The 19,276-nt window shown below is 44.6% G+C and overlaps 1 protein-coding gene across 6 annotated transcripts in view; it reads left to right on the top strand.

Annotated features, from left to right (window-relative positions):
- ATXN7L1 (ataxin 7 like 1) overlaps nt 1-19,276 on the top strand; it is a 251,901-nt gene that overhangs the window by 168,750 nt on the left and 63,875 nt on the right. Inside the window, exon 1 of one of the 6 annotated variants that reach the window (XM_090287330.1) lies at nt 7,448-7,497. The exons of 4 other annotated variants lie outside the window; for them this stretch is intronic. The gene's annotated coding sequence lies outside the window, so the exon portion shown is untranslated. Of the gene's footprint in view, nt 1-7,447; nt 7,498-17,592; nt 17,642-19,276 lie in introns of those variants that run through there. One more of the 6 variants, XM_090287331.1, reaches the window with a different exon arrangement.

Genomic DNA, 19,276 nt, shown 5'->3' with positions numbered 1-19,276 from the left:
AATTTTTTCAATGAAGTTTCAACTTACCCTTCTATATGAGTAGAACTCTTCAAGGTTGAGAAGATGTCATGACTAGTGAGAGGCAAGTGTGCAAGCTCAGCTTGAGTACACTGCCTTGTTGATGAATAGATGTGGCAAATGCTCCCATGGAACAGTCACAAATGAGGTGAGTCTGGGGTGGGGTGCCCCAAACAGAAACACTATTTTGCATAATAATGTAGAATTTTACTTTTTCAAAGTGAAAGTTGCTTTTTTTTCCTTATTAAAAAAGTAATGGATTGTAAAAACTGCCAAAATTCCAGGAAATATAAGTAACTATTTAAGTGTTTGTGTAAAAATTTCCAATCTTTTCTTTGTGTATGTCTCTATGTTATATGTATCTACTTATATGCATTCATTTTTAAATAAAAGTAGAATCCTATTATAGACATTGCTTTGAAATCTGCTTTTTTCATGTAAAATGATTGTGCATACATTTCAGTAAACATAGATCTACATCATTATTTTTATAACTTACCAGCATTCCATTAAATAGATGTGCCAACGGTTTACTTAACCAGGGCCTATTTGCTTGATTATCTAGGTTTGTTTAGGGGCACAGTTATCTACCTTTCGCTGTAATTTTTTAAAAAATCAACATAAAATACCTACCCCTAACACACACACACACTCAACTTGACATACTTCAAAATTCCCCCTGAGGTTTCAAATATCTTTTTGTTTATCTTCTTTGCACTTAAGTGAAAGGACTACTGACAGTTGAGGTGCAGACAGGAGGAGCTGTGAATGGCCGGGCAAAGAGCAGTTCAGCGTAGAGAGCCCAAATACTGCATTGTTGCACACTGCCTGAAGTGGGGTCTGTTACTTGAGGAGTAACTTCCTCACACACTGGAGCCCAGATCATTCACAAGGCAAGATCGCTGCCAGGAGCTTCTGTCACTTAATAGCCCTTCCAGCCTGAGGCCCAGTCCTTAGAATAACTCCTTTCAAAAAAAGAGAAACTCTTGCACACGTGCAGGTATTTACACATGGTAAGTCTGATAACACCTCAGTATCATGAACTCATCCACAGAGTAAAGCTCCTTGGGAACTGAGCCAGCAGCTCTGAGCACTTGAAGGGCACCCAGCCCCACTCAGCACCAATGGGGCACCCTTCAGGCTTTCATTGAGAAAAGCTTACACTTAGTTTATACATAACACTAGCAAGCTTGATGGTCTGATTTCCAAGTTCGGCATATTAGCACCCTGAGGATTATGGAGGCAGCCCTGAGAGTAGAAAGAAGTGACATCAGGTTGCAGAAAATAAAAGGCAGAAAGTGGGGAAGCTGAGGCCCCTTTTGTGCGGGGACAAATAGCTCTGCCTACTTCTCAGTGTTTGCAAAAGGTGAGCATCACCCATGACGGTGGGGCAACATCGATGTGTGAGAGAAACATTGCCTCTCTCAGGCCCCCAACTGGGCCCTGGCCCACAGTCTAAGCATGTGCCCTGACAGGGAATCAAACCAGCAACCTTTCAGTTTGCAGGGCGATGCTCAAACCACTGAGCCACACCAGACAGGGCCTGACCAACATTTTAAACAGTGGAAGAGAAGAGAAGAGAAAATATCATAGTGTTTTTTACTTAATTAAAGATAAATATTACCCTTTGGAAGTTTTTTCTCTTTGCCATATGTGCATACTAGGTTGCAGTGTGACATTTATTTCTTAAAGTGGATCAGGGTAAAAAAATGTGAAAGCTACAGTTGTAGGCCCTGAAGTCATCACCATTTTATAGCAAAGTATTGGAATGAATGCCCTTAACCGTGACCTTGAGATATCCAAAAATGATCAAATAATGTTCAAAGTATGTAATTTAAGAGGACAAAGTACAGTGTGATGAAGATCTTTTGGAAAGATATCTGTTACAAAGTACCTACAATTTTTGAAGATATAGTATATTAAATTTTAAGTGGAAAGCTTTTTTACCTTCTCCCTAACTTGAATCACAAACATAACTTCTAAAAACACCAAATTTTGACCAGGAGCTAGGGAGAGGTAGGACACTTGAAAAATATAAAATAAAATTTAATAATTTTTAAAAAAATAATTAAAACACCAAATTTGATACATATCTAACATAAAGATATCACCTTTCAGGTATACCTCATAAAATATGCATATGTCTTTGTGGTGCACATTTGTTCATTCAAAGTGTGGTGCACTTTATTCGTTCATTCAAAGCCCTAATTTAAAATGCACAGTGAATCCTGGCTGGTGTGGCTCAGTGGATTGGACACTCACCTGAGAACCAAGGGGTCACCTGTTTGGTTCCAAGTCAGGACACATGCCTGGGTTGTGGACCAGGTTCCCCAGTTGGGGGTGCGTGGGAGTCAACAACACACTGATGTCTCTCTTCCTCCCTCCCTTGCCCTCTCTCTAAAAATAAATAAATAAAACCTTAAAAAAAATAAAAAAACACAGGGAAGCTTCTCTACTTGGGCCAGGCATTGGCCTACAAAGATGAATGAGACTCAGAACTGCCCTTCAAGGAACTTGTGGTCCAGTGATCCAGATTTCAATCAACCCACATTTATTGACCTTCGCTTAAACTCATTTTGCAAATTATGGTGCAGTCTTGACTCAGGTTGATTGAAATTGCCACTCTCCTGAAAAATCTAGGGTATGTGGCCCCCATATGTACAAAACTGGCCTTGTAGCTTTGGTTATGAGCCCATATCACAGAGGGTTAAGCCAAAACCAGTCCCAGGTAAGATCAGGCAGGTTTGCTCAGTCTCTGTGAACCCAGGTAACAGGACAAAATTAAGAGCATGAAGCTGAACCCTGGAAGTACACATGGCAGCTTCAGGGGAAAAGTCAAGTCTTCAGCCAATGGCTGCCACACCTGCTGACAGCTCAGGCCTGCATCCTTTTCTGGCTCCAACCTTTTTTAAACCAGCTTTCCACATATCCAGGCCATGTTTTAAAGACCTCACTGGTCCCTGACCAGCTTCCTCCTCTGTATTTGTACTCTGATGTGGCTCCCTTCACTAGAGTGGGCCCAGGGAGGTGGGGGGATGTCTAAATGCCCAAAGCTTGGGCACAGGGCCCCAACTTTGTCTCCGTCAATGCTGTCATCCTCAAGGCTTGTATGTACTGTGTTCACCAGCCTTCCCAAAAGCACCATATTCATTGGCAGAGCAGAATTTGTTTGGTCTATGGTAGAACTACCTTCGTTAAGTACACCAGTACTAACTACAGCAAATTTATGCTAATATTCCCAATGCCCTCTCAGCCCACTTTTACTAATTTGATATTACAAGTTTGGTGGCCATGCCTCACAGATTTTCAGATGTTCTGATTTCAAATAACCTACTTCTCTTCCCTAAATATGCTGGTACCTGTCAAACCATGTGCCCTACTTTTGGGTTTAAAAAAATAATGGCCCCTATACTCAGAGGAGTCACAAGGTACATGGAAATACTGTATTATACTCACTTTGTAAATTGTGAGCAAACAAGTTTTCCTGTCAAGACTGTTCTGATGTGCCCAGTCCCCCTATTCTTTTCAGGAAGCATTGATGCAAATGTCCTGTGGTTACCAAACAACCCCAAATAAACCAAATGAGAGGTATCCCCTGTGCATCTCATCTACCCACAGAGCTTCTCCACTTAACAGGAGACGTGAATTTCATTAGTCTTTACAACCTAGGCTGCTTTAGTGACATTCAACATGAAGGCCACTTTGACATCCAATTTCTTTGACCTTTGGTTCTATATTTTGTTATGTTTTCAGGGAGAAAGAAGGAGAAAGGGAGACTGATGAGGCAGTGGCAGAACATTCTAGAACTTTCTAATTATAACCTCCTAACCATATTCCCTCTTTTATTCCACATTTAGCACCTCTTGTCATGACCCTGAGCCCTTGGACTCCTGACAGATGTCTCCATTCACTCCTACACCTCAGCATCTGCACTAACTCACTATCATGTTCCCTCAAGAGGAAATGCCCCAAACCTACAATGAACCTGCCCATGTGTATCACATAATAGCAACAGCACCGTAGATCAAGCTGTGAGTGTGCCCACTTGGCACAGACAGGGCACATGACAGTGGGACCTTTCATTTGGGCCAGTACTTTTAGTAAACTCTGTTGCCAAAGAACTAAGCAAAAGCACAGCTTTGAAATATCATGTTGAAGAAGAGATCCACCAAACCATGTGCTAAGCCAGATCCTTTCTCCATGCCAGATAACACATCTTGGAAATGCAGGTTACATTCTGTACAGCTTGGCAGGCCCACAGGGCCATTCTGCTCCAGCTTCTTAGACCCGGTTTAGGTGAGGAACCCGGGGTCAGCACGTGGGTGTACTAATCAAATCAAAGGACAGGATGCAAACTGGGCAGAGATAGTTGCTTTCCATTTCCATTGACACCAGAGCCCTGGTGTGCAGATGTCCAAAGCTCCCTGGTGTAGAGTAGAACCCTTTGGCATGAGGGGGTTGCAATCTGTGAACTACTACAGAAAAATCATAAAGACAGAGAGTTTTGAGGACACTAAGGGAGAAGATGTGCTTCTATAATAAAACAACTTTATTGGCCTTTTTAGTTCTGTCATTGTGTATCCTGGAAACATAATAGAAGCAAGCAAGGAGGACTGGGTTAGGAGTTGGGAGACCCAGTGCTGTTGGTGATTTTGCAGTGTGGCCTTGGCCATGATTTGTGGCTTCTCCAAAATATCAATTTACCTGTCTGTAAAAATGGGACTAATAAAGCCCACCACTTTTTTAAAAAAATCACCTGAGGATATGTTTTATTGGTTTTAAAGAGAGAAAGGCGGAGGTGGGTAGGGGGGGCGGTTACATCGATTGGTTGTCTCCCATATGCACCCTGACTGGGGATTGAACCCCCAACCTTGGTGTACAGGATGATGTTCCAACCAAATGAGCCACCTGGCCAGGGCAAGCCCACCACTTTCAAAGTGCTTTGTAAATAATAAAGCACCATACCAGCACAAGCCACCATTCGTGGGGCTAAGACCAAGGCTTCTCTGAGCCTCAATTTTCCTCCTTTTAAGCAGGGATAATAAACACCAGCCTTCCCCATCTCTCAGGATTCTTCTGAGGATCAAATAATAGAATGTGCATGAAGGAAACTTGGAAACCACAGAGTTCTAAGTGAGCAGCAGGGCTCACAGAAGTTCTGGGGTGGTTGTAAAGAGTCGATTGCCAGCCCTAAGGCTAGGGCTGGTTCAAAACTCACTTTGCCAGACCTGAACCTTCTCTCCAGGGTGTCCCTTCTCCCTTCTCCTCTCCCCCACCTCAGCATTCCTCCTCCTCTGCTCCTTCCTTTGTCTTGGATGCTCTGAGTTGCCTTGGCTCTTGTCTCTGGATCTGTCAGGCAACTGCCGCGTTTCACTCCAGGGGGCTTCATTTCAGATCCCTATGAAATCACTCCTATATATAGTTTGTAATAAAACTGGGTTCCTTTGGGAAAAGGGGGGCAGCCACCATGTGGGTTCATATCTACCACCATTATACTGGTGACTCCCAAAGTAACTACATTTACTTTCTCTTTTTTTAATTTAATATTTTCTATTACCATTTATCCCTTTATACCTTCTTCCACCTCCGTCCACCTCCCTGCCCCTCCCCTGCAATCACCACACTGTTGTCCATGTCCATGAATTCTTTTTCCTTTTTGCAAGATCCCACCACCCCTTAACTTTCCCCTCCCCGACCCAGAGCTGTCATCCTGCTTTCTATCTGTGAGTCTGTTTCTGTTTTGCTCGTTAGTTCAGTTTGTTCATTAGATTCCACTTATGAGTGAAGTCATATAGTATTTGTCTTTCTCTGATTGGTTTAGTTCACTTAAAATAATGTTCTCCAGGTCCATCCATGCTGTTGCGAAAGGTAAAATTTTCTTCTTTTTTACAGTTGAGTCATATTCCATTATGTAAATGCCACAGCTTTTTTTATCTACTCATCCACATTCTCACCAGTACTTGTTGTTTGTTGATGATGGCCATTCTGACCAGTGTGAGGTGATATCTCATTGTGGTTTTAATTAGGATTTCTCTGATGATTAGTGACATTGAGCATCTTTCCATATGTCTATTGGACATCTACATTTACTTTCCAGAATAAATGAGAATCTAGCCCAAGGTTACAGTGGCTTTTACAAACAACCTGTTTCTACTTACTACATTTTCCTAGACTTCTGGAGTGGGAAAGGGACAACATTTTATTCTTCAAATCAGAGATAGATGATGGATGGATAGATAGATATGGGGGGTGGGTTTGAGTCCCCTCAGTAATTTAAAATTTCTCATTCTTACATCCACTCCCCAGTTCTCAGATAACTCTAAAATTTTATCTGGTTAATTGTCTTGGTCCTAAAATGAGATCATGCTTGATGCATTCCGAGACAATAACGGAAAACCTTGTTAAATAAGTAATTTAAGCATTCCTTTTTATTTTATTTTACCAGATGAAAATACTTTATTCACTGTCACCTAAAGAGAACAGACTCCAGTCCTGATGAGAGAGAAAGGTTGACCCTTGGAACTTTAAACTCAAAAGTGGGAAGGGGAACCTTTCTCAGAACCAGGTCAGAAACAGCCCAGGGACGCAGTCTCCTGTTTGCTTCCCACATGGCTCAGTGGCCTCGCTGCATGGAGCGGGAAACTTGGAAGTCCCTTTCCTGTGTCTTGAAAACTCCATTTCGGCACGCTCCTTTTTTCTCCTATGGGATTTACCAACTAACAAATTCCAGTGCTTCTACAGCCACTCCAGCTGTGTGCCATGGCTTTGGCGTTTGCAAAATCTCTTAAGGCAGTCTGTCAGTAAAAGATGCTTCAAGAAGGCACCCAGTTAGTTCCTTCTAATAACCGCAGTTTGTCATGTGACACCTGCCCCTCCCCCCCTTACTGATTCTCTTCGAAAACCCGCACCCCACCCCACCAATAAACTAGGTTTGAAGTCTGTTCTTTATCTGCCAACATCTACATTTCCTTCAAGGTGGTAATCTTTTGCTTTTGTTATTTAAGTTCTGCTTTATTCTTAATGCTTACCCAATTGCTTTGGGGCTTACATAAACAGTTAACAAAAACACGGCACACGAGGCAGCCGTTTCGCTTTCTGCGCTTGTTGTTCTTGGCACTGGGTCAGTTCTATGAACTTCTGGTGTCCAACTGGTAGGACCTGAAACTCTGTGTTTAACAAGTGCCTGAAGTCAAAACAGTTGGCGTGTGCGAGCTGGGATAGCTAGTCCTGACTGCAGCTGGTCGGCCGTCGGCCCAGCGCCGTGCGGAATACTGAATCGCGGTGCTCCGAGCTGGCGTTGGGCTTTTCTTGTTGTTTAGTTATGGGGTTTTTCTTTCTTTCTTTCTTTCTTTTTTTTTTTTTTTTTTTTTTTTTTTTTTTGTGGCGGCGTCCGTGCTAATGTGGATCGCTTCAGGTTCCAAAAGTACAACATGTTTACAGTCGTCGTAGAATCAGATTAAGTTGGCAGCCTGAGTGTCTGTAAGTGGTTTTAGTTTACATTTCTTCTTCTAGCAGGATGTTTTGCATAATTTTGCTGATCTTGGGTTATTTATAGACTTTTTTGAAAAAACGGGGATGCATGAGAGTTTTCTAAGTGTGGAAAGTGAAATCCGTTTCTGCAGTTAGAGAAACGGCAGTGCATGTGCAGCAGAGAGTTATTTTAACTCCTGAAAACTAATTTCTCCGCGAGGTCATTTGATTACAATCCAGAGCATACTCTCCGGCCGCCAGTAGCAGATACCCTGACAGTTGTCCTAGGACGTGTTGTTTTCCTTTGGTTGGTCACAAACGGAGTAAAATGAAAGTAATGATGCCATTTCCTCTGGGGCGCTCAGGGAGGGTGGATGCAGTGATAGAGTATTGTTTCAGACATCCGAAGTGGGTTTGCAATGGTTGTTTTGTCCAACCAGCAGAAGCAGTGTTAGCTGGCGTCCCCAGCCTGCCCAAAAGCGGTTTGGCTGGACGCGGAGAGCCTGGGGGAGGGGCAGAGGAAGGATGGCTGCAGGAAGTTAGTGGGTTTTCAAGTTTGTCCTCACCTAAATAATAGTATGATACTCTGGTGTTTATAACATTTAAATAATCAACTGCAAAAAGGTATATCAGCTAATGTATTCTCTGTTTGATTTTCTGGGCTGGCCTAGCATCTTTGGGGGCACCGTGAGTGTTTGAATGAGAACTAAAGCTGGGCACGTTTGAAACACTAAGCCAGAATTAGCACTCTATGAAAGGATTTCCTGCAATATTTAGTAGAACAGTTGGCTAAAAATTGCTCTGCTTTGCCCACTGGATGGCTGTGTAATTAAATCAGCCTTTGACAGCTACATTGAGTACCTCCCATCTCTGTCCGCGCAGCTCCTGGAATTTGCATGGGTAAGTAGCATGTTCATCAGCGTAATGAGTGTGGAGTCCCAGTCTAATAGTCCAGGAGAACGTTGCTAATGAGACACTTCATTGTGCCTGGGGCTACATATTTTAAACCAAACAAATCGAAATGGGGGGAGAAAACGGTAAGCATAGTTTGGGTTACGTGAAAGGCCCTCTAAGTGCAAGTCTGCCCTGATCCAGGTCTTGGGTCCCTTGCAGACAGGTCCAAACCTCCTCCACCCCCAGCATCACCGACTCACACCCACAAATGAAAATGGAGAGTTGAAACGGAAATTTCCAAGGTTGTAAATGTGACCATTAGGCCGGCTTGGCGGAGTTATAACTGCTGAGTGCCGCTGCCAAGAACAGATTTCTTTTTCTCCATGTTTCTCTCATCTGTGAAAGCTGAGAGGGGGCGGGGAGGAGTGTTATTGGTGAGGAGGGGGAATTTGTTTTTCTGGTCTCCTTTAACCTTGCTTGCAGAGAATGACCAGACTGCCTTGCTCTTGAGAGCATGCTCTGTGCTTTCTCATGCTAGACGCAGTGAGCTGGTGAAGGATAAGGAGAGCCCTTTGGTCTCAGTAGAAAAGGCTGGAGATGCAGCTTGACTTGCATAGTGGAGCTGGGGAGCTTGAACTCAGGATTGACATTATCCATCAGACCTTCATGTCCTCATTGCCCCTTCCAAACTGGGTGAACTGGCTGCCTTGCCAATGTTTAATACTCTTTGTTCTAACTTGATCCAAATCTGCCCTGTGGATGGGGCCCCGTTACACTTCCCCGTTCCTCCTCCAGTGAATCAGATTGAGATAGAATTTGAGACCCGCCTTTTGAAGACCTCAGGTTTGAGGTGTGTGTTGGTTTGTGTGCATCTCAGTTAGCAGTGATGATGGGGGTAGTCACCCCACTGTGCAAATAACCTCAGAGTAAATGAAGGGACCCCTTCAGGCCTTTATGTGGGAGTTGGGGAGGGATGTCAGTGAATACTGAAATGTTTCCCAGTCATCCTGCCCTTTTGCTTTTGCATTTAAATTGGCCAGACCCTCCTACCCTGCTTTCCTTGGGAAAGAAAAGGCATTGCCATTTGCTAGCCTGTTAGTTCTGTCTCCTAGAACATGTCGCCTCTCCCAGCCCCTCCTCACATCAGCCTGACAATACCTTTCGAACACCCTCCTTCCTTGCTTTGATTTCCCTCTCACCCCAGGTACCCCCACACACATACACACCACCACCACCCCCAGCCAGGAAAGAGCTCAGTGACATACCTCTGAGTCCCACCAACCAGTGTGTCTGGGCCCCTTAGCAGTGGTGAGCATTTGTGGGTTCCTCTCCTCTCCTGGCCCCTACGGGGAGTAGTTCTGTCTGCCTCACACTCAGTGGGAAGCCCAGGATCAGGGAGTCTTGAGGGAGGACCAAAGCATCCAGGTAGAACCTGGAGGGTAGGTGGATCCCTGGTGAAAAGCAGCACTGGGCCAGATGGTCTGTGATTTTGTTTGTCAAACCTGTGAATATGCTGATGGTTACCTCACTCTGCCATTAGCGGACTCACCCCCCATGGCCTTATCTTTTTCTGGAAGGATAGCATTGACAAACAGGTCCATCACAACCCACAAAGGTAAGAGGCCAAACAAGAAAGTAAGCTGATAAAAGTTGGTTTCTCCCAGGCTGTGGCTTGAAGTCACACTGTTTCAGACCAGCTGCTAGGTACCTGTAGAATATCTCAGTCTCGTGCCTCCAGGGTGGGCAGGATTTGCTAGATGTCAAGGATCAGGAGATTGTCCCCACCTTGGCCTTGCTACAATTTGGCGTTGACATGGCATGCCCCAAACCAAGGAGGAAGATGCATCCGATCTACTGTACTTCAGAGGTTAGGAGTCCCTTGTCCTCTGCCCTCTATGCTATACTTTTTCTCCCTTATCCAGTGAATATGAACAGTTTTTAGGTAAACCAATTATATTAATTTGCTTGGGCTTTCATAACAAAATGCCACACACTAGGGGGCTAAAATAACTGAAATTAATTTTCTTACAGTTCTGGAAACTGGAAGTCTAAGGTCAAGGTGCCAGCAGGGCTGGTTTCTCCTGAAGCCTCTCTCCTTGACTTGTAAATGGCTGTCTTCTCAATGCCTCTTTATATGGTTGTCCCTCTGTGTCCACACACCCCTAGTGTCTCCTACTCTTCTTATATGAACACCAGTCATATTGGATTCGGGCCCCACCCTAACTGGCCTCATTCTTTACTTAATCACCTCCTTAAAGACCTTATTTCTGAATATGATTACATTCTGAGGTCCTGAAGATTGGGACTTCAACATATGTATTTGGGGTGGGGAGGACAGAATGCAACCAATAACACCAATCAACTAAGCCTGGTTCTGCTTCAACTCTGCAGAACTAGCATCAGAACACTGCAGTAACCGCCATGGTATAGGGGTTCCTCTGTGACTCGTTCCTGCACATACACGTGTGTAGAACCAGGCACCATCTCTGTGTGGGTGTATTGTCAAGGAAATGCAGTAAGAGAAAGACAAGAATATATTCAGATGTCACAAGAAGTCACCAGTGGCTATGAAAGTCTGAGTCAGCTTTCATGTGTCCTGTGATGATTTTTAGGTGACTTCAGCAGCCCACCTATCTTGAGGGAGACTATTGTAGGGGTAGAGAGTGAGTGAGAGTAGCTTGTAGGCCAGTGGGTTTCTGAAGTCACCTGACAGAAATTGGTACCTCCCCTCTGGGCCTCTAACTCCAGTGGCTTTCTGAGCAAACTCTGTAATCTGTTATTAGATTCATTGGCATGATCCTCCCAGTGTCTCGCCAACAGTTATATGTAGATATACATTTAAAATCTGCCCTCGACATCATTGCCCCTGGAAGTTGGGAAACCAACTCAACATGGACTAAAAGAGGAGAATTTAGCCAGTTACTGCCTTGCATTTTAACTGCTGCTCTTTTCCCAGGAGGCTATATAAGCCAGACCAATTCTTTCTCCCTCTTCCCTTGCCATGGGACATCTTGACCCTGAGAAGCTAGGGGACTGCAGGTTGACCTCTGACAGCCCTTTGCAACACCCCTTCCCCAATCTTGTCTAAGCAAAAAGACCATTTCTTGCCTGAGGCAAACATCCTCAGCTGAGACAAGAACAGGGATTCAGGGGGCCTGCCCTGAGAACATCTGCGCCAGTAGCCTGGTGTTCTTAGAAACTGCCATTCAAAACAGAAACCCAAGGATTAGTTGGGGGTCAAGCCACAGGGGAGCTAAAAGCAACCCTCTTGCCCCTTCATTACCTGCCAGCTTTCTGCTGCAGATTACTCAAGCCCTAGTCTCAACAAAGTGATGATAGAGAGACAACGTGTTCCTGCAGGATAGTGGAGACTCCATCACCCTTTGTAAGCCAGCCTGGGTTTTGGTCTGAGATGAGAGAGAAGGTGATTGCTGCTGGGAGGAGATCAGAAATCTGTTCCATTGCAACAGTACAGCTGCTCTGTGTGGAAAGACTGCCTTCTGGCAGTTTGTGTGCATCTACAGCTTCCTCCTTGGCTTAACAGGCAGGTTTCTACCAATGGAAATGGTATCTTTGAGAGATTTATAACACTAATAATCATAATAGTCTTCTTTTATATTCTCTTAGCCTGACTCAACTTTTAAATCTTTTTTACATGCCTGATCTCATTGACTCCTCCCTAAAGCCCTGGAAGAGCAGGTATTGTTCGCCTCAGAGCATGGAAATTCTGGAAGGATTTCCACGATTCAGACTCCAGCTCTTGGATGCCAATGCCCCTAATATTGATTTCAGCTGCCTAACGGCTGTATTTGAATTCCAATAAGAAGGGTAGTTTCAGAATTGGAAAGCCAGGGTTTTCTTCTATTGTTGTATTTGTTGTCAGTTATAAAGGCAACATTTGATTGCCTGCTGTGTGCATTGCCCTGCTCTTAGAGCTTTACTCTTAGTCTTTTCACCCACTGGTCAGAGGAGCCTCATTTGTTAGCCTCATTTGTCAGTGTCCATGAGATCCGAACAGGGAAAATGAAGAAATGTGGGCGAAGTGACACACCTGCCCTGAATGGTAGGTGGCTTGGTAGACTCACACCTCAAGAGTGCTATTCACAGGTCACTGTCATGTTGGCAGATGTATCGAGTTGCACAGTTGGCCCTTTCCTCTTCCACCTTATAAATGAGGATTTGTAAGAAGAATGGCATTAGTGGTAGGCTTGTCAAGTTCTCAGGTGGTATAGTTGGGAGGGAAGACAGTTATATTAATGGATCAGGATCCAAAAAGATCTCAACAGGCTGGACTGAGTCCAACAAGATGACATTTTTAAAGGCTACCTGTGGATAAGCATCCTGGCCACAAAGTGGATGAAATAAGAGTTAGGGGTGATGGAGCTATCAAATAAAATATCTAGATTGGCTCTTCAGCTGCATTAATAGGAGAATAATATCCAAAACTGCTAGGAACTGCTCAGACCCCATCTATAATGTTCTCCATTCTCAGTTCCACAGTTCAGGAAGGACAATAGGAGCTAAAGAGGACCCAGAGATCAGGAGGGACAGTGAAAATGACATTTTGTGAGGAATGGTTGAAAAAGACACCTGAGATTCTCCTAGAGAAAGATTTCGGGGAACAAATACTTGGCAAAGTGTCCCATGGAAGGGGCACTGGACTGGTTCAAGGTGACACACATAGAGCAGAAATCGGACTAATGTACAGTCATTATAGAGCAGCTCCGCATAGGGAAGAACTGTCACCTGGAGTGCACTTGGAAAGTACCAGCCACTCAGGGGCCTGCAGTGGAGAAGCCCAGCTGGGCAGCTGCTGTCTGGAGTGCTGAGACGGCAACGACAGGCCCGAGGAGGGACCACCTGTGGCATTTCTTGCCTATCAGGAGTTTGTTACTCTGGCCCATTTTAGGGTCTAGGACCTGGGTCCCTCTGATGGAAATGATGGTTCCATCACTGGAAAGCGATCCCCGTGGTGAAAATGATGGAAATGTCGGCTGTATCAGGGATGAGGGGGCTGCCAGAGGGGAGCTGTGCCACAATGGCCCTTTTGTGAATAGTTAGTACACCCGCTGTGTGCATGTGTGTGTGTGTGTGTGTGTTTTAGACAAATAACACTTTTTCTTGAACCTGCATTGCCATGTTTAAGAACTGCTGTCTAGGAGTGCCTGTCTGTTCTCTCCTGCTGGTCTCTGTAATTACATTAAATTAAAAATTACCTCCTTTAAGTGATTCCAAAAAGAGCTTTGAATGTAATTCCCAGTTATCCTGAAACTGATTGTTCTGTCTGTGGATTGTCCTGGCCCTTATGTTCTGCAGCGCATTTTTTATTGAGGTAAAATTCATGTAACACAAAATTAGCGACTTTATTTATTTATTTTTACAGAGAGGAGAAAGGAGGGAGAAAGCGAGGGAGAGAAACATCAGTGCGTGGCTGCCTCTCGCACACCCCCAACTGGGGACCTGGCCTGCAACCTAGGCATGTGTCCTGACTAGGAATTGAAGCAGCGACCTTTTGGTTCTCAGGCCGGCACTCAATCCACTGAGACACACCAGCCAGGGCAAAATTAACGATTTTAAAGTAAACATTTCAGTAGCATTGAGTACATTCACAATGCTGTACAACCACTACTTCTATCTAGTTCCAGATGCTTCATCACTCTAAAATAAAACTTAATACTCATTAGGCAGTTATTTCCCCTTCCATCTCCCCTCCAGTCCCTGGCAACCACCAATCTATGGATTTGCCTCTTCCGGACAATCATGAATAATTCACATAATATGTGACCTTTTTTTCTGGCCCTCTCTTTCATTTGCATAGTGTTCTAGATTCATCCAGTTGTAGCATGTATCAGTAGTTCATTCCTTTTTATGGCTGAATATTATTCCATTGTATGTATATTCAACAGTTTGTTTATCCATTCATCCATTGATGAATATTTGGGTTGTTTCCACATTTTAGCTATTGCAAATGGTACTTTAAGGAACCTTTATATACAAGGATTTGTTTGAGTACCTGTTTTCAGTTCTTTTGGGTTTATATCTAATAGTAGAATTGTTGGATTATAGGGTAGTTCTGTGTTTAATATTTTGAGGAACCGCCATACTGTGTTTCAAGAGGTGGCACCATCTTACATTCCCACCAATAGTGCCCAAGGGTTCCAATTTCCATTTTACTTTGTTTTGTTTTGTTTTGATATATAGCCATCCTAGTAGGTATAAAGTGGTATCTCATTGTGATTTTGATTTGCGTTTCCCTAATGACTAATGATGTTGATCATCTTTACATATGCTTGTTGACTGTATGTATATCTTATTTGGAGAAATATCTGTTGAAGTCCTTTGCCCGTTTTTTTTTATTGGATTGAGCCTGCTTGTTTTTGCTAGAGCAGTGTAAATATTGCATCTTTTTAAAAATCTCAAGCCACCTGTGTTCTGGGAACTTAGACCACCTACTTATTACCTTGACACCTGTGATGGAAAGAGAGAACAGGGTGAAAGAGGCAGGGCAAAGTGCTCCAGGAGGACCCAAGGGCTTTGGGAGAGATGGCCCGCAGTAACTGTTCATATCTCTGTCCTCCAGGTTATCCTGGAACTCTCAGAAAACAGATCTAGGAAAGCTGCTCACATTTGTCTCTGGAAAGACTCGGGCTCCTGAGCCACGGGGCCTGCCCTTTCACCTGTGTTTCTTCTAAGTATTGCAACATCTAGCAGGCCTCCTTTTGACTCTGAGCAGGGGAAGTATACCCATGAGCCCTTGACCCGCTGGCCTGGGGTCTGGAGGACAAGGCTCACAGCCGTATTACCCTCAGGAGCAGGCTATCTCTTGCAAAGCTGCAAAAGCTGCAAGGGATTGAGAAAGGAGGGCTAACCACTCCTTCCAGCAGGGCTGGGTCAGGTGGGTGGCCAGGTCACGCCCCCTTGTTCCCTCTGGCTCCATTGCAAAGAATCGGCATTGTAGAAACCAGTCTGCTTTGCCAACCAGCACAGCCCCCTCAAAAATCAGTCAAAAACTGACAATTCTTCTTCATTCTGGGAAGAAACTCTCCAAGAGGAGAACAGGAAGCCAAGACACCAGAGGCCCAATGTCATGTTCCCCTATGTAAATCTCCCATGAGAGCTCCCTCCCTCTGCTTTTGGTTACGTTGTCCAGCAGCTGACAGGAGGAATGGTCCCAACCCGAGACAGTCTCACAAAGACAAGTAGGCACTGCCTAGCTGTGTGGCACAGTTTAAAATAATGCCACCTCCCCACAGTGTGAAATGCTACAGAAGAGCCATACTTCTGGGTCTTGGAAGCTTTTGTCTCTTAATGGTTTGTTTTTCTTTTTCCTTATTAAAAGGCATATACTCCTTAACCAGGGTTAACTAAAGATTTATCAGGTAATAGTCAGGTTTTACAAAGAAATGTTGGATGAAACATAGGAGAGATCCTAGTAGAAACTAAAGTTGCCCCAAACACACTCTCCCACTGAGTTTTTCAATTGAGGTGAAAGTCACATAACAAAATTAATCATTTTAATTTATTTCTTAAGTATATTTTATTGATTATACTGTTACACTTGTCCCACTTTTCTCCCTTTGCTCCCCTCTGCCCCATACCCTCTCCCTCCAGCAATGCCCCCCTTAGTTCATATCCGTGGGTCATGCATGTAAGTTCTTTGGCTTCTCCCTTTCCTATACTATTCTTAAAATCCCCCTGTCTATTTTGTTCCTACTAATTATCCTTCTTATTCCCTCAACCTTTACCCCATTTCTCCCCTTTCCTCCTCCCAGCTGATAATCCTCCAAATGATCCCCATACCTATGAGTCTGTTCCTCTTCTGGTTGTTTGCTTAGTTTGTTTTTGTTTTTTAGATTCAGTTGTTGATAGTTGTGATTTTGTCGTCATTTTAATGTTCAGAGTTTTGAACTTCTTTTTCTTAAATAAGTCCCTTTAACATTTCATATAATAAGGGCTTGGTGATTATGAATTCCTTTAGCTTTACTTTGTCTTGGAAGCACTTTATCTGTCCTTCCATTCTAAATGATATCTTTGCTGGATAGAGTAATCTTGATAGTATGTCCTTGCTTTTCATCACTTTGAATACTTCTTGCCAGTCCCTTCTTGCCTGCCCAGTTTCTTTTGAGAAGTCAGCTGACAGTCTTATGAGAACTCCTTTGCAGGTAACTGTCTTCTTTTTTCTTGCTGCTTTTAAGGTTCCCTCTTTATCTTGAACCTTTGGATTTTTAATTATGATGTGTGTTGGTGTGGTCCTCTTTGGGTCTAGCTTGTTTGGGACTCTGTGCTTCCTGGACTTGTATGTCTTTTTCCTTCACCAAATTAGGAAAGTTTTGTTTCATTATTTTTCAATAAGTTTTCAATTCTCGCTCTTGCTCTTCTCCTTCTGGCACCCTATGAGTAAAGCATGCCATTCAGTGGCACTGAGTCCATTCACAATGTTGTACAACCATCACCTCTTAAGTACTTTGAAACGTTTTCATCATCTGCAAAAGAGACCACTTAAGCAGTTACTCCCCACTTCCTTCTTCCCCTAGCCCCTGGCAATCACTAATCTGCTTTCTGTCTCTGGGTTTACCTATTCTGGATATTTCATACCAATGGACTTAAACTACATGTGACCTTTTGTGAACCATTGTTGTTGCCTTTTGAACACCCTCACCCCAATCTACTCAGGGCATAAACTTCTGAAATATCCAGCATAAATGAAAACTTCCTGCTTGAATTAACAGTTGAAATGTCCCACAAAAATATTTTCCATCTTTATAATGATGTCTGTACTCTGTCCAAAGCAGTGTGCTAGGTGTTGCAGCGGACTCTGCCAATCAGGATGGACAGGACCTGAGGGGAGGGGGAGGGGGAGGCCTGAGGCTCCTGCAGGCTGCCGGACCAGGTGGAGGGGACAGCAGCTTGCATGTGGCCATCACACTGTGGGGCTGCAGGGAGGCCTGGCCCGTCTCCAACAGGGACTGCTCACATCAGCCTCAGAGGAGCCTGCTGCTCTGACCACACCTTGCATGTGCGGTTCAGGAAAACCCAAGTTCATCTGCCAAATTCAGGATACAACCCTGACTGTTCCGGGCTTTTCTTTCTGCCTTTCCCTAATCGCATCTGGGCGTGCTCTCTTAAAGGGGAAGTGGTGCGTTCTGACTGGCCAGGGCCCTCCGCCAGGAGTCAGGAAACGGCTCCCACAAGTCACATTGCCCAGCGTGTCACAGGCTCAGCCTCCTTATCCTAACGGCAAGGCTGCCTCCCGGGATGTGTAAGTGTGAGCACAGGGCACGTTGGCCGCACAGGATGGCGTGGGGCTGGGCCCAGGTCACGGAAGAGAGAGCCTGGCAGGCGGAGCATGCTGTCAACCCACGATTCAGTTAGTGAGCCTGAGCTTTAGCAGCTTTTAGCTCCTGGGCTGTGAGCTGGTGCCAGAGCAGAGACAGGGCTGAGGCGTGAGTGGGGAGAGGAGCTGCCTCAGAAAGAGGTCAGGAGTAGGAGGCTGGGTTGGGGACCAGCCTATTTTGGACAGCCCTTCTGGAGGCGCAACCCTCGGGGCTTGGGTAGGAGTGGAGTGGAAAATTTTATAGCACACCTGTCATAGCACCGGGAAGCCAGTGAGGTGGTGAACCTCACCACCTTGTCACCCCCCACTTCTCTGCCTTTATGTGCAGGTCCAAGTATATGCATTTATCTCTTCGGCAATTTTTTTGTTTTGTTTTGTCATTTGTATATTTGATTTCTGTTAAGAAATGTTTCAGGTCTCTTTTACTCGGAGTTTAAAATTGCTTGAAACTAGTGACCTGTGTTTTTCCTTCTGTCCTGTTCGTGGATGGTCCTGGGTTCAGTGTGTGCACAGGGTGGGACCCGAGTAAAACATGGTGGCCAGCTGCTGGCAGACTGGGTGGCTCAGTGGGATGATTGGCAGTATACCTGGCCTGGTTTCTCACTCAGGTTTAGTTTCCTGTGTGTCCATGGAGAAATGGAGGGGAAAGCTCACATTCACTCACGCACACAGTTACTCACTCAATGCCACAAGTGAGTGACTGGTAAGAAAACGGACCCAGCCTAAATTTTATACTCCTTTTTGCCCCAGGTTTTTGTTCATATGGTGGTGAGAGTTGATCTTAAACCATGTTAAAAAAAAAAAAAAAAAGCTTTGTTGTCGCCAAAATAATTCAGACCTTTTGCTCCTAAGGAAGGAACAGAGAGAAACAGAAGGAGGCTGGAGAGGGGGGCGGGGAAAGTATGTGTGTCTGTTGGCATATATTGACAGGGCACAACCACACCCTGTTTCAAGACAACTTCCTGTTTGCCACTGCCAACTGCCACTCCAAGGAGAACAGAAATGGTTCCGTTATTAGTGGCTGCTGTGGGACCACGACAGCCTGTGGGGTGAGTGGTTGTGAGTGACACTATGAGCCTAGCAGTGAGGTGAGACTTTGCACCTTCTATTGTAGGAGATAATGGCCCTGCAGTCTTGAAATTGGAGGTCAGTACAGATAGAAATCAAACAGCAGTGGCCTCTCCTTGCTCAGCTTGTGTTCCTTAAACAGTATGCTCCAGGATCTCATAAATGGCATACTTTTCATTCAGGGGCAGGGAGAAGGCAGAGAACTGTCCACTTAGGAAAGCTACTACTTGTATTTTGTTTTAATGTACATTTTCATGTACATGGAAAGCTTATGTAAAGTGCCTGCTGTGAGTTAGCACCATGGTAGCCACCTTTCTGTGTGTTATCAGTCCTCACAACACTCATTTCTTCAACAGTGGACATAGTGAGTGCCTATTAGGGTGAGACCCTGGGCTAAATGCCAGGGATGAAAGACTGAAGAGGACACCTGCGCTCAAGGAGTGTTCAGTGACAGGATGCCTGACCCAGTGAACCAACGATCACAACGTGTGA

This window comes from Furipterus horrens, unplaced genomic scaffold, assembly GCF_987537825.1.
Source record: "Furipterus horrens unplaced genomic scaffold, mFurHor1.1.pri manual_scaffold_9, whole genome shotgun sequence".
In the NCBI taxonomy this organism is placed as follows: Eukaryota; Metazoa; Chordata; class Mammalia; order Chiroptera; family Furipteridae; genus Furipterus; species Furipterus horrens.
This window is presented reverse-complemented; position numbering and strand designations above follow the sequence as displayed.